General features: G+C 40.9%; 1 protein-coding gene across 3 annotated transcripts in view; it reads right to left on the bottom strand.

The window, feature by feature from the left end:
* Window positions 1–12,403, bottom strand: part of Iqcm (IQ motif containing M) — a 693,129-nt gene that overhangs the window by 679,009 nt on the left and 1,717 nt on the right. For all 3 annotated transcript variants that reach the window (XM_031340352.1, XM_031340354.1, XM_031340355.1), the window contains exons 2-3: window positions 11,833–11,908; window positions 8,489–8,595 (exon numbers count right to left, since the gene is read on the bottom strand). The gene's annotated coding sequence lies outside the window, so the exon portion shown is untranslated. The remainder of the gene's footprint in view (window positions 1–8,488; window positions 8,596–11,832; window positions 11,909–12,403) is intronic.

Below are 12,403 nucleotides of genomic sequence, written 5' to 3'. Positions count from 1 at the left end.
GGGAGAGGGAGAAGGATGAGGGAAGAGGGAGAGGAAGAGAGAGAGAAGACATAGTGTGCTAAAGGTGTGGGCGACCTTCTGCTATTGCCGTAAACAAAACCCAAAAAAGAAAAAAGAAAAAGAAAAGCATTTAATTACTTACTATAAAGATGGAATGAAATGCTGCTAAGATATGCAGGAAACCTATTTATATTTAAGATTCTAAACTGGCACATACCCTTAGAATTATCTTCTACATTTGAAAACAGAAGTGGAGCAGGAAAAAAAATGGTCCTAGCAATTAATGTTTGTCCTTCCCTTCTGTGCATTTTGTGCTTCTTCCATTCCACATCTGTTATTTCCCGCTACTGTCTTCCTCCAGCGCGTTGATACAGTGTTGTTTCCAGCTACTGTCTCCCTCCAGCACGTTGATACAGTGTTGTTTCCAGCTACTGTCTCCCTCCAGCGCGTTGATACAGTGTTGTTTCCAGCTACTGTCTCCCTCCAGCACATTGATACAGTGTTGTTTCCAGCTACCGTCTCCCTCCAGCACGTTGATACAATGTTGTTTCCAGCTACTGTCTCCCTCCAGCGCGATGATACAGTGTTGTTTCCAGCTACTGTCTCCCTCCAGCACGTTGATACAGTGTTGTTTCCAGCTACTGTCTCCCTCCAGCATGTTGATACGTTGTTGTTTCCAACTACCATCGCTCTCCAACACATTGATACAGTGTTATCTCCAGCTACCATCTCCCTCAACTATGATAAACTTCCAATCTATCACCTCTTCCTTTCCATGCCAGCACTGACTGTATATTACTGAGCACTTACCTGCAGGTAAAGGCTTATCTTTATCCATGTTATTCTCATGATGGAATTCATAACCAAAACATTTTACTCTTCTGGGTTTTAGGGGTTTTTGAACTGTATAAAGAAAATAAGCTGCTTGAGAGAAAAGGATGGCAACCTTTAGATTTCACAACAGACATTATCAGGAGTCATTAGTTAATGGCAAATTCTATTAACTGCTCAATTACTATTTCAATAGCACCAACCCCATACATATATTGTTTGTTCTGTTGCGCTTAAAGCACTTCAAGAGTTTCACCTGTAACATGAGAGAAGTGCATATACTGCCACTCACAGGGCTTCTGATGATCCAGAAAGGCAGAGTGGCTCTTCAGGCACTGCCCATCTTATTTTGAGACAGAGTCTCACTGGCCTTGAATTCACGAAACATGGTGTGAACCTCAGTGATCTCCTTGTCTCTGCCTCCACAACACTTCGACCAGTGCGGTACCATGCCCAGCTGTTTGCCTGTGGGATCTAAGGCAGGTCCTTGTGCTCACACATCAGGCATGGTACTGACTGAGCCATTTCCCTAAACTAAAATTTATTATTCATGACCAGAGTCATATTTAAGGCTTTCATAAATTATAAAATAATGTTTATGACCCCATAAAATGCTCCATTATGAAGGTATGATTTTTTTAATCACAGTGATTTAAAATATTTGAAATAAATAAAAACTTTTTAAAATTTACAAAAGTATTCAAATTTATTTCTAACATAAGACTTGTAGATTGAGTCTTCCTAATCAGAAAGTCCAAATTTTTAATAAGAGAAAGAAATAAGAGGAGTACACCTAGAAAAAGAAGGTATCCAATTTGTGTCCATCAAAACTCCACTAGGAAATTCTTAGACCAACTTCAGCAAAATGACAGAATAACAAGAATAACATCCAAACATCAGGAGCTTTTCTGTGTGCTACTAATGAAGTATCAGAAAAAGAAATCAGGAGGAAAAAATATATTTTTCATGGCAAATGAATAGAACAGCTAGTTCTCAAAAAAAAAAAGAAATAAAAATAACTAAAAGTCTGGGAAAATATATTTAATATACTTAGCCAAAAGAAAGTAAAAACATTTCTTTAGGGTATGCACCCAGGAGTGGGACAGCTGGATCATCATAGGAAATTCTATTTGTTGTAGTTATTGTTGCTGTTGCTGTTGTTGTTGTTGTTGTAGTTGTTATTGTTGCAGTTGTTGTTGCTGTTGTCATGTTGCCATCCACATTTCTACCAGCAGTGAGTTACTGCTCCTCTCTCCCCTCATCAACCTTTGATGCCCACAGGAATAGCACAGGCAAGCACACCAGCCCACACACAAACACACACACACACACACACACACACACACACTGCCCTCCAACACACAAAGAACAACTGATAAAGTCTTTTTATTTGGGTCTCTTCTCCTTCCTTCCCAACAATAGAGACCAACACGTCTGTAGGAAGGGAATACACAGGGTAAGTTTAACCCAGATAGTGTTTTCACAAACTCCAAGTACAGAATGGTCTTCTGCCCCAAAGCATCAATCATTTCTTTTTCACTGAAGGCAGCACAGGTTTACTTAGATACTTCTATGATGTTAACTTACAAATGCATGAAGCCTATGCGGTGGTATTAGAAAAGCATCCATGGGTCCACAGTCCTCCATGAGGCCTATGAGCTGTCGCTAGGAGAACATCCATGGTCTACAGTCTTCCATGAGGCCTATGAGCTGTCGCTAGGAGAGCATTCATGAGTCTACAGTCCTCCATGAGGCCTATGAGCTGTTGCTAGGAGAGCATCCATGGTCTACAGTCTTCCATGAGGCCTATGAGGTGGCATTAGGAGAGTGTCCACGAATCCACAGTCCTCTAAAGACAAAAGCAGTTGCTTCCTACTCCCAGCATTACTCATGCCACCATTGACAGCAAGCAAGCTCTTTTAAAAAAGAGTAATAAGCAATAGACATGACTTGTTTGTTTGAAAATAAAATAAAATTACATGACTTCAAAATAACATAATTAAAAGTAAAGTCCTTCCTTTTTTGTTGGTTATTTGGTTTGCTAGCTTCATACAAAGTACATAAACTAATTTACGAAATATTGGGGGGGGAAGTATTCCTATGCTGTAAATATTTATTTTAAATAGCTTGTATTGGTGATATATTCATTCCTTCCTAATTGGAAATATAAAGTTAAAAAATAATTTTCTATGTTCAGAAATACAAATTAACATAAAGAAAAGGAAAGAAACAAAGAATGGAGAGAAACATGAGGTCACATAACATGTTTTGCCAGAGAATGGATGGTCTACATTCTTTTACTATTTAGTCCTAATTAGCATAATCTTCACAACAAAGTAAACTTATTTGGGAAATATGAGCTTCACTTTATAGAATAGGAGGCTAATGAGCAGGAAATTGGGTTAAGTGAGAGAGTAGGGAACTAGGCTTAAACAGTGCTGTTACTCTTCTGGAACTCGGTCTTTGAATATAATCATTATACCATGTTTAGCAAAAACAGTCAAAGAACTAGACCAAGGAAAACCTAACTGCAAGTTCAGAAAGCATGAAGTTTACTACTCAAGGAAATTAATTTGGACAAAGTGATTTAGTCAGATTGCAAGTAAACATTTTCTTCTTATAAGTTCCAAGCTCACATCCTATCACTTTGTAGACTGTTACACTCTAGCCCAAGGACTTGAGTAAGGGAGGGAATCCTCCTGTCTTCATTTTGAGGTTTATGATCTAGTCTAGACAGGAAAGGTGACCCACTCCCTCACCAGCTGCAGACCTGGGAAGGCCCTCACACATTGCCTAGCCAGCAATGGTAGAGCTGGCCCCAGTGATATGGACATGGAAGAGAAACTGGCAGGCTGACCAACACAGCTATCACCCAGGCCTAGAGCTAGGGCTTTGAGTTGGGCTGCCCCAACATCTATCCCATCTATGAACTGCTGGAGCACATGAAGGGGCGGGTCCAGGAGATCTAAAGCTACAGGATCTCCATGACACAGGGCAACAACAGGACATCTGAGAGAGTTCTGGTGAGGACCCAATATTGATGGTGTAGCAGAAGCCAGAGGTCTTGAACCAGACCAATGACTCATTGAAATAAACATTGCAACTAAACCTTTTTGAGCAAAAGGATATACTGTATGACACACTGTAACATACCACAGCTTCCACGGTGAGATTTTTTTTGTTGTTGCTTTGGTTTGATTTGGTTTGGTTTGGTTTGGTTGGTTTTGGTTTTTCATTTTTATGTTTTGTTTTGTTTTGGGGAGAAGATTGCAAGGACAGAAGCAAGATATGGAGGGATGGGGAGATGCGTGGGATCTAGGTGTATAATGTAAAAGTCACAAAGAATCAATAAAGAGTTAAAAATAAACCCTAAACAGTGTCAACATATGTTAATGCAATTTATCACCAATTATTTCTAAATCTTACTGTTTGTGTGTCCATGCATGTGTGTGTGTGCATGTATATGTGTCTTTGTGTCTGTGTCTGTATGCAGGTGTGCATGTGCCACAGCACACTTGATGGTTAACTTTCTGGAGTTATTTCTCAACTTCTACTTGTCTTGTATCTAAGAACAGAACTCAGGCTAGTTAAGTCTGTGTAGTGGCCACCTTTATCTACTGAGCCATCTCACTAGTCTAACTTATTACATCTGAAAACATACGAAAAAGAGCTATGGATAGGGATGGTATACTCTTATCAATTTTATCATTTATAGTAGGTGTCAAAAATGTTCTGAAAAGTGTATTTCAAAAGTTTATGAGGCCATAAAAGTTTCTGTAACACAGCCTCAATTCAATCTATCTAACATGTATTTAAAATGTGAAATCCAGCATGCGGCATGGTGGGCACCACTACGAGGAATGAATGTGTAATGGAGAGGTAGGAAAAATGGAGGAGTGGAGTGGAGCTTATCCTGTGGAGAGAGGCAGAACTGGAAGCCTGCTGGTGGTGAAAGGTGTGAGAAAGGGCTGAGGTTGACAGTGTAACAGCTTGTTGTCCAATGTGGTCCACAGGGTGAACCGCTGTGGTCCATGATGCCACTGAGGGCCATGGTTCTTATGCAGCCTCAGCAGCTGTGGCACTCAGGTGCCTAGGTACCCACAGTAGAGCTGTCCTTGGTGATAAAGGAGCAGGTGAGCTGCCCGAAGCACATAAGCACAGGGAAGCTGGCATTGGCACAGGAGAGAATCCCTCCCCCTTGGCACTCAGGAGAGCAGGCACCTTGACTGGGCACCTTGACTGGGCACGACGGTAGAACTGTCCCTGGTGGAATGAACACTTGTGTGAGCTGGCCTCAAGAGCATGAGAACAGTAGAGCTGGATCTCTCCCTTGCTAGCTGCGGCATTGGGTAAGCTAACTAGGGCAGTGCTAGAGAACTCACCCTGGTAATGAGGGTGCGAGAGCGCTGGCATTGACCAACTCAGCTACCAACCAGGCCTACATTCAGGGCTTTGTGTCGGTTCACCCCAATATCTGCTCCATCTATGAACTGCTGGAACTCATGAAGAGATTAGTCCTGCGAAACTAAAGCTTCAAGATCTCCATGACACAGGGCAACAACAGGACATCCAAGAAGAGTCCCAGTGAGGATCCAGGATTGATAGTGTGGTAGAGCCAAAGGCCTTGAACCAAGCCAGTGACTCATCACAATGAATATTTGCAAGTAAAACTGTGTGAACAAAAGGATGTATGTAGAACACACCATGACACTCTGTAGCTTCCACAGTGAGATATTTTTGTATAGTTTTTGTTGCTGTTGGTTTTAGTTTTGTCTTGTATTTTTAATTTTGAGAAGAGGTTGCAAGGGCAGAGGGCGGATATGAAAGGACTGGAAGAGGACTGGGATTGGGGTACATGATATGGAACTCACAAAGAGTAAATAAAAAATTTTTTTAAAAAGTAAAACTATTCAACTGCAACCCTTTCCCAAGAGAAAGTATGGTTAAGTTCCAACTCTCCAATCACACCATGGCATCTCCAGAGATCAGAGGCTACTTAGACTATTAGTCACTTCATTAGTAAATAAAAGACAACTATTTTTACTCCTGAAAGTCCAGGAGTTTTATATGTGTCATACTATGATGGTTTAGAAATAAAGCCAAAGTCAAAAGTAATACTCATATCTAAATAAGGAGAGAAGTGAAGAGTTAAATTGAACTGCAATTTAAAGCCCATTAAACCTCACAGTCTCGCCAGGCAGTGGTGGTGCACGCCTTTAATCCCAGCACTTGGGAGGCAGAGACAGGCGGGTTTCTGAGTTTGAGGCCAACCTGGTCTACAGAGTGAATTCCAGGACAGCCAGGGCTATTTAGAGAAACCCTGTCTCGAAAAACCAAAAAAAAAAAAAAAAAAAAAAAAAAAAAAAAAAAAAAAAAAAAAAAAAAAAAAAAAAGATGCTGTATTTGGGCTGGCGAGGTGGCTCAGCGGGTAACAGCACTGACTGCTCTTCCGAATGTCATGAGTTCGGATCCCAGCAATCACATGGTGGCTCACAACCACCCATAATGAGATCGGATGCCCTCTTCTGGTGCATCTGAAGACAGCTACAGTGAATTATGCCGGAGCGAGCAGGGCTGGAGCGAGCGGGCCGGCAGAGGTCCTGAGTCCAATTCCCAGCAGCCACACACATGATGGCTCACAGTCATCTGTACAACTACAGTGTACTCATACACATAAAAATAAATAAATAATAATAATAATAAAAGAAAAAACCTCACAGTCTCATCTCATTTGATTTTAATAAAAAAAATATTTTATATCATGTAATCAAAGTACTTTGTAACATTGGAAAGGTAAGAAAAGAAAACCCAGGCATAGTGGCACATACCTTTAATTCCCTTGGGAGACAGAGGCAGTTGGATCTCTATTTATTCAATGGTACTCTGCTCTACAGAGCAAGTTTCAGAACAGCTAGGGCTACATAGTGAGGGCCTGTCTCAAAACAAAACAAAACAAAAACAAAAACAAAAGAGGAAGAAGAGGAGGAAGAAAAGGACGATGAAAGAAGAAAGGTTATGCGGTGGTTTGAAATGTTTGGCCCATAGGGAGTGGTACTGTAGGAGGTGTGGCCTTGTTGGAGGAAGTATGTCACTGTGGGGGTGGCCTTTGGAGGTCTCTTCCTATGCTCAGGCTCCACGCATTGTGACAGAGAGCTTCTTACTAGCTGCCTGAGGAAGCTAGTCTCTCCTGGTTGCCTTCCATTCAAGAAGCAGAATTCTCAGCTCCTCCTCCAGCACCATGTCTACCTGCAGGCTGCCATGTTTCTCACCATGATGATAATGAAGTGAACCTCTGAATCTTTAAGCCAACCCCAATTAAATGTTTGCCTTTATAAGAGTTGCCTTGGTCACAGTGTCTTTCCACAGCAATAGAAACCCTAACTAAAACAGATTATATTAGGATATAGAAGATCTACCTTCAACTATTTACTAATTTATATTATAATGGTTAACATTACATTTAAAATTTAGGCATACTATGCTTGAGAGACCAAAAAGTAAAAACAGCCTCTAACATGTAACCCTCTAGCATGTAAGCCTCTAACATGTAACCCTCTAGCGTGTAAGCCTCTAGCGTGTAAGCCTCTAGCATGTAAGCCTCTAGCGTGTAAGGCTCTAGCGTGTAAGCCTCTAGCGTGTAAGCCTCTAGCGTGTAAGCCTCTAGCGTGTAAGCCTCTAGCGTGTAAGCCTCTAGCGTGTAAGCCTCTAGCGTGTAAGCCTCTAGCATGTAACCCTCTAGCATGTAAGCCTCTAGCATGTAAGCCTCTAGCATGTAACCCTCTAGCACGTAAGCCTCTAGCATGTAAGCCTCTAGCATGTAAGCCTCTAGCGTGTAAGCCTCTAGCATGTAAGCCTCTAGCGTGTAACCCTCTAGCATGTAAGCCTCTAGCGTGTAAGCCTCTAGCGTGTACAGGTTTTAACCTAGCAGCTCACATCCCTTTTTTTCTCCAACATTGAAAAATATTCTTAAACTGACTGATCTTATAAATTGGCTGTTCTTGCAATATAATAGATCATAAAACAATACCTGCTATTTCTGCTATGGCAGCCAAACTTGCTTACTCTGCCCAAGGACTGCAAGATGTATATGTTTAAAATATATGTTAGACCCTGCCTACACGTAGACAGACAACATGTAATCTTGTGGGTTTGGACTTTATAAGCACTGGGCTGATATGTGTAGGGCTGCACCTTGGGAGTGCTCTCAAGTACAGATCTGACCCTAGCCAGCCTGGGTGCCAGTATCTAAAAAAGTCTCCCTTACTAAAATTCATTTATGGACATGATTAGTCTCTGAGTGACCCCAAACCCATAACGATATTAAGGGACATTAACCTCTCAAGGTGTTAGTTTTCTAGCTTAGAGAATTAAACATAATAATGAATGTTAAGTTTGCTTTGTCAACTGAAAAAATCTGCATGATGTTATTATTAATATATACTGGCAACATGCTCTAGTTGAACACATAACAACACAAGAAATTCAAGCTACCAATGAGGCTACCACACAAATGGAAAGCTAGCAGGACCTATCACACATATATTCAATATGGACATAATACATCACTGAACATCTTTGAGCTACACTTTAAAGTATTAAAATAATACATTAATATATTAACAGGTACATTCAAGTGAACATAATAGTATTAGCTCACCTGAGGGCCTTCAGGTTTCAGTAATAGGCCTGGCTTTACTTTCTGTCCTTAAGAACTCCATTTTACTAAGTTTCAAATCACCTTTATGATTGATGTTCTTAGTGAAACTGTAAAGAAAAAGTATAAAAATTACACTCCTGAAGGAACAATTATAATGTTACTCATATGTTCTATAGTTTATAAAAATGTCTGTGATATTTTTATTAGATATTTTCTTTATTTACATGTCATACAATACCTCCTTTCCCAGGTTCCCCTCTGAAAAAAAAGAAATAAAAAAAAATAAAAAAAACAAAAACAAAAACAAACCCCTGTTCCATCCCCCCTCCCCCTGCTCACCACCCCAACCTCTCCTGCTTCCTGGCCCTAGCATTCCCTTACATTGGGGCATGGAGCAGAGATTGAAGGAAGGACAGTCCAGAGACTGCTCCACCTGAGAATCCTTCCCATATACAATTATCAAATCCAGACACTATTGTGGATGTCAGCAAGTGCTGGTTGACAGGAGCCTAATATAGCTGTTTCCTGAAAGGCTCTGCCAGTATCTGACTAATACAGAAGTAGAGGCTCACAGCCATCTATTGGACTGAGCACAGGGTCCCCAATGAAGGAGCTAGAGAAAGGACCCATGGAGCTGAAGGGCTTGCAGCCCCTTAGGAAGAACAACAATATGAATTAACTAGTACACTCAGAGCTCCCAGGGACTAAACCATCAACTAAAGAGTACACATGGTGGGACTAATGGCTCTAGCATCATATGTATAGCAGAGGATGGCCAAGTTGGTCATCATTGGGAGGGGAGGCCCTTGGCCCTGTGAAGGTTCTATGCCCCAATGTAAGGGAATGCTAGGGCCAGGAAGCAGGAGAGGTTGGGGTGGTGAGCAGGGGGAGGGGGGATGGAACAGGGGTTTGTTTTTGTTTTTGTTTTTTTATTTTATTTTATTTCTTTTTTTTCAGAGGGGAACCTGGGAAAGGAGGTATTGTATGACATGTAACTCTTTCCATGGGTATTTTGTTCCCTCTTTTATGAAGGAATGAAGTATGCACATTTTAATCTTCCTTCTTCTTGAGTTTCTTGTGGTTTGTGGATTGTACTTTGTGTATCCCGATCTTCTGGGCTAATAATATCCACTTATCAGAGAGTTCATACCATGTGTGTTCTTTTATGATTAGGTTATCTCACTCAGGATGATATTCTCCAGATCCGTCCATTTCCCTAAGAAGTTCATAAATTCATTGTTTTAATAGCTCAGTAGTACTGCATTATGTAGATATACCACATTTTTCTGTATGCATTCCTCTGTTGAGGGACATCTGGGTTGCTTCCAGGTTCTGGCTATTATAAATAAGGCTGCTATGAACATAGTGGAGCATGTATCCTTATTGCATGTTGGAACATCTTCTGGGTATATGCCCACAAGTGGTATAGCTGGGTCCTCTAGTAGTACTGGGTCCAATATCCTGAGGAACCTCCAAACTGATTTCCAGAGTGGTTGTACCAGTTTGCAATTCCACCAGCAATGAAGGAATGTCCCTCTTTCTCCACAACCTCTCCAGCATCTGCTGTCACTTGAGTTTTTTATCCTAGCCATTCTGACTGGTGTGAGGTAGAATGTCAGGGTTGTTTTGATTTGCATTTCCCTGATGACTAAGGATGTGAACATTTCTTTAGGTTCTTCTCAGCCATTCGTTATTTCTCAGTTGAGAATTCTTTGTTTAGCTCTGTACCCCATTTTTAATAGAGTTATTTGGTTCTCTGAAGTCTAACTTCTTGAATTCTTTGTATATATTGGATATTAGCCCTCTATCACATATAGGATTGGTAAAGATCTTTTCCCAATTTGGTGGTTTTCATTTTTTCCTATTGACAGTGTTCTTTGCCTTACAGTAGCTTTATAATTTTTATAAGGTCCCGTTTGTCAGTTCTTGATCTTAGAACATAAGCTATCAGTGTTCTGTTCAGGAAATTTTCCCCTGTGCCTATGTGCTCGAAGCTCTTCCCCACTTTCTTTTCTATTAGTTTCAGTGTACCTGGTTTTATGTGGAGGTCCTTGATCCACTTGACTTGAGCTTTGTACAAGGAGATAGGAATGGATCGATTTGCATTCTTCTACATGCTAACCACCAGTTGAGCCAGCACCATTTGTTGAAAATGCTGTCTTTTTTCCACTTTATGGTTTTAGCTCCTTTGTCAAAGATCAAGTGGCCTTAGGTTTGTGGGTTCATTTCTGGGTCTCCAATTCTATTCCATTGATCTACATGCCTGTCACTGTACCAATACCATGGAATTTTTATCACAATTACTCTGTAGTACAGCTTAAGGTCCAGGATGGTGATTCCACCAGAGGTTCCTTTATTGTTGAGAATAATTTTGGCTATCCTGGGTTTTTTGTTATTCCAGATGAATTTGCAAATTGCTCTTTCTAAGTCTGTGAAGAATTGAGTTGAAATTTTGATGAGGATTGCACCTGAGATTCTCTCTTCTATAACTTGTATTCTGTTAGTGATGCTTGCATCTATGGATCCTGACTTCTTTCCTATGTTTTCTATCTTCAGAGTTGTCTCTGTGATTTCTTAACTGTTTCTACTTCCATTTTTAGGTCCTGGTTTTGTTCAATTCCTTCACCTGTTTGGTTTTGCTTTCCTATAGTTCTTTAAGGGATTTTTGTGTTTCCTCTTTAAGGGCTTCTACTTGTTTACTCACATGAGTAAACTCACACGAGTTACTCACACGAACATTCTCCTGTAATTCTTTAAGAGATTTTTGCGTTTCCTCTTTAAGGGCTTGAATCTGGTTTACCTGTGTTCTTCTGTATTTCTTTAAGGGAATTTATTCATGTCCTTCTTAAATTCCTCTATCACCATTGTGAGATATGATTTTAGATCCTAATCTTGCTTTTCTGGTGTTTTGGGATATCCAGGACTTGCTGTGGTGGGAGTAGTAGGTTCTGATGAAGCCAAGTAGTCTTGGTTTCTCTTGGTAAGATTCTTGCGTTTGCCTTTAGCCATCTCTTGATCTCTGGTGTTAGATGTTCTTGCTGTCTCTGGCTGGAGCTTGTTCCTCCTGTGTCAGCACTTCTAGGAGATCAGCTCTCCTCTGGTAAAACCCGTGTGCAGAGGACTGTGGATTAGTCATCCCTCCTGAGTCCTGGAGTTAGAGCAAACCCTGGAGACAGGCCTCCACTTGCAGGGAAGGGGCAGAGAGGGCTGTGGATCTGCTGTCCCTCCTAGGTGTAGACGGAGGTAGAAAGGATCCTGTGCCGGCTGCCCTGTCACTTCTGAGGCCTGTGCCTCCTGGTTGGTCCAGCCTTAGAAAATCACTGGAGAGAAAATGGCGAACTCACCTGAGTCCCTGGGTTAGAGCACTCCCTGGAGGCCATCTGTGATATTTTTAAAAACCTTAGTTTCATTTTCAACAACCTAGAAACGTAAAAACAAATAAAAATATAAAAAACTTCAGAACATATCACAATCCATGATGATTCATCTGTTAGCTTAAGTCCTCCACTGTGATATAAGCAGACAGTGCATGCCAGGAAACATACAGAGAGGAATAAATGAATGTGAGTGAGCATGTCTCTCTGTGGCCCCAGTGTCCTGGGCATATGCTATAACATACCTCATGGCTTTGTGCATGATTTTAACTTAGTTGAGTAAAAGAAACACACACTAACCAATGAGAGATTATGACATAACTTCATATGATTAACTGCTGCTTGTGGTATAAGTAGAGACCAAAACACAAGATCAATGTTAACTAGAAGAGTTGGGAAGATTTCAACCTAGAAGGATCAGAACACCATAGAGTCATTTTAAAAGAAGGTATTCAGTGAGGTAAAAACGAGCAAAGGGGAGACAGAAGTGTCCACCAGCAGGAGTGAAATGTAGGCATAACTTGAGGGTGATCAATTGTGT

Source organism: Mastomys coucha, unplaced genomic scaffold (genome assembly GCF_008632895.1).
Source record: "Mastomys coucha isolate ucsf_1 unplaced genomic scaffold, UCSF_Mcou_1 pScaffold22, whole genome shotgun sequence".
In the NCBI taxonomy this organism is placed as follows: Eukaryota; Metazoa; Chordata; class Mammalia; order Rodentia; family Muridae; genus Mastomys; species Mastomys coucha.
Note: the sequence above shows the minus strand (reverse complement) of the source record. Positions and strands in the feature narration are given on the sequence as shown.